Below are 3,898 nucleotides of genomic sequence, written 5' to 3' on the forward strand. Positions count from 1 at the left end.
TGACAAACTGTTAATAAATACTTCAATGAATCAATCAATCAAAGCAAACCATTCCAAATAAGAAACTACACACTTTAGAAACATTAGCAAGCATGCACCCATAAATCTGCAACTGCAAATGGAGGACATTTGTCAACTCAACGGCCTATGCACCCTAGAGGAGCAAAGGGCTTATAAGTCAAGTAAGTCATGAATCGCAACTATACCAATATTTGCAAGCAACTTTAAACAGAACAACGCAGCCCAAAGTCACTTACAAGAAAGCAGACTTGGCGACAAAGTCATCGATTATGATCTCTATTGATCGCATTGAAGACTCTGCAAAAGTTGCATGTGTGCCTGCCGAGTTTACCTTCAGACTGTTACAGTTCTACGATCAAAAGAATACAGTAAAGACCTATGGGTGCTATATTGGACTAAGGACACTGTTGGCACCTCTGGGTGGCTGCAATTACACACATATTATACACATAATGTGACATCACATCATTGCAACACTACAGCATTTGCATACATGTGAGAAATTAAAGACCAAAATGCAAATAATTTTCTTGATGTGCAACATTGTTTTCTCCGTCAACAGTAAACAAAACAGTACAAGTGTTTACAGGTTAACTGAAGCACATTTCTAAAGTGACAATTTAAGGACGTTTAAAGACATTTGTATTACCTCTATAATAACAACAACAACAACACCATTTGTGTCAACAGTAATCAATAAACTATGGGCCTCTATACCTTATATATATATAAAGGCATTGGCCAAACTGTCAAATATTATCTAAGAAAGAAATATGCACAAGACAAGATTGTGGAAAAAATAGCTGCTCTACAAGCTCACATAATATCAGTTGTCTCCGGATGTACAAGCTCACAACCTGTGAGCTTGTAGATCGGTTATTTTCCCCACAATATTTAGATCTGTGGAACTCAGTCAAACTATATCAATCTAATGGCTCAACTCCTACCATTTCCAGTGCTTGTCAGGGCGGTGGGGGGTCCCCAGTTCAAACGTGGTTACCGGTGGGGAGGACTCAGGGAGGGGGGACTTTGAGAAGCACTGATTCATAAACAGACAGCTTTATTTTGACAGCTTTAGGGCTAGGAAACGCTTAGCAGCGTAGCAGTTAGTGGCGAGGTTACACCGGAATTGGTACGCCTATAGAATTATGTGAGCCCAGCAGAGGTCACTGTTTTGCCTCCCCCCCCCCCCCCCCCAGTATATTCTGTTCACTGTCGTCGAATGCATAATCCATGGATGTATAATTGTAGGTAATAAATAGATCATAATATAACCTGATAATATAATATCCTGATATCATATCTATAAGGTATATTATTATCCAAGTACTACAATGTTTAAATAAAATAATGTAACATGATAACTATTATAGTTATTTGTTTTCATAATTCTATACATAAGTTCAGATCTCAAACTTTTGCATGTCAAGCCCTCCGCCCTCCCTAGATTTGTGTTGTTAAAATGTTCCAAAAAAATGTAATATTTTATTTATTTATTCATCAAAACGTCTTGAAAATAGCAGATAGTTTATGTATTTGTTGTAATGTATGGCTTGTATGCAATGCATTTATTTATAGCAACTTGTTGCAACAGGTGAGCTCTATTTTCAATCAGCTGTTGTACGGTTGTACCCCCTGGAACCCCCCCAAGGACCCCATATTGAGAACCACTGATATGTTGGACCCCCTGGAACCCCCCCAAGGACCCCATATTGAGAACCACTGATATGGGACCCCCTGGAACCCCCCCAAGGACCCCATATTGAGAACCAGTCCACTGATGTGATACAGTACTAGATCAACATTGACACTATTTTCACTATTTCTCCACAGATGACTCTCGTAACTGTGATCAATATATTATAATTTATTATAACAAATAACCTGAGAACCCAAAGCGTTTTCCCTCTCACCTCTGGGGTAAAACAGCGCCGCCTGCAGTCACATACTTCCACGGGTCACCAGTGCGGGCGCGACAGGTGGAAATCCTCGCCACAACAGTCAAACGTTGTTCTGCTGGATGTTAACCGACATACCAGTTGTCTCCTTGTCCAGAGCAGAGGTTTGTGCACAATGGCGGCGTAGCCCGCTTCGTTTTACTGTGTTTTAATCGCTTCTATTCGCCATAATGTCGGATAAGTTCAACGACACATGTTTACACACACACACACCGCGGCGGAATACATTCCCCAAACTTCTGTTGTTTTCTTCTCCGTAGTACCTCTTCCATTTGACACACTACGTACGTTACGTTACTGCGTCGTCACGTCATCCGCGACGTGCGTCCCCATCACATTATAGATAGTGGAGGGGGGGGGAATTAAAAAATAAACTCAAACCATTATTCCATTCCATTTCCATAATTTAATTTCACATAATGTAATTCATTTAAAACATTTTTTGAGGAAAGCCCCTTGAGGGCTCAATTAATTCTTGTTTTAAAGGAGGGTCCTCAAATGCTTATGTTTATAATGAAGGTGCAATTTGTGTGGGGGGGAAAGTAGGCTGTTTATTATTTAAAAATAAAGACATGGATATTGTTGATATTCGGGTTCCTTGCTTGGCCCTTCATGGCCAGGCCTAGGTCTGGTCCATAGCCCTAATGCTCAATTCTGCCCTAGGGCTATGGACCGGAGCTAGGCCAGGCCTCCACCACACTGACTTAGACCACCTGAGTATGCATGATGTGAATATGTGATGTATGAGCCATATGTATGGATGCATAAACATTAAACAGTATCGTAATATCACTATTGAAAAAAGATCATTGCGTCTTATTCAGGTCTGGGTCTGTATACTGCCACACTGTGGCGGCACACTGTAATCACCTGATGTGTTCCATTTAACTCTGGAGTCTGTTTGATTGATTTATTGAAATATGTATTAACAGTTTGCAGAATTACTGTACATTTCAAGCACAAAATCAATACAAAGACTGTTAACTGTGAGTGGACGACCCAGTTAAGCATTAGCCTACACTTGTTTACAAGAGGGTCCACCTTGTTAAATTCATCAGAATTAGTAGGCCTACTTTGTAGATTGGAAGTGGAACTACATTGACCCTAAAAAGGGGCTGTACTACTGGTGTGTCCCTGGAACACATTTTCAGATGGGGGTCGGGGGTCAAATACATGACATACTTGATATGAAAAAGTATGAAAACTACTGATGACATTTTCAGAAAAAATTCAGGATTTAGAAGACATTTGTTAGAATGTGCTCTCAGGTCTCAAATGGTGTAAACAGTTTCTGTCCATATAAGAAGAGACCTTGAGCTCCTACACTATGAGAGAACCGTCTGTCTGTCTCCAGGTGTTCTTTTTGGACATTTTAATGAACTAAATATCCCACAACATTCAAGGATGTAGGCCTGCGGAAAATAATTACCCCCACGCATTTATATCTGCATGTTAGATTACACACACACACAGTTCTATCAGTATGCAGTTATATCACACAAATCTTTATTAACTTTTATAGCAACAGCATTTGCATAAAATGGCCATATTAACCATCTATCTATCTAATCTAATCTAATGACATAGAAAAAAGGGGGGAAACTGTAGATGAGGAGTGGAGGGATGTTGAGGTTAGGCATGGGCAATCATATCGGTATAGGACCAATATCAAAATAACATACAGTATCAGTTTTAGGTGATTTTATAATATTGTTGAAGATTATATATTACGCACATTATATAGGCTAAATTATATAGGCTTATAGCCTTTTGTGATGATGAAGGCTGGAGATTCTATCAGTGTTTTCTTAAAAAAAAAAAGCTTTCTGGTGAAAAGAAACTTTTAAATACTATATTCAAGTTGTTTATGTTGGGATATGGGTAAACATTTCACTAGTTTTGGAATAAAGAGGCGTTGC

The sequence above is a fragment of the Protomyctophum bolini genome (genome assembly GCF_963924005.1).
Source record: "Protomyctophum bolini genome assembly, chromosome: 2".
NCBI classification, from domain to species: domain Eukaryota; kingdom Metazoa; phylum Chordata; class Actinopteri; order Myctophiformes; family Myctophidae; genus Protomyctophum; species Protomyctophum bolini.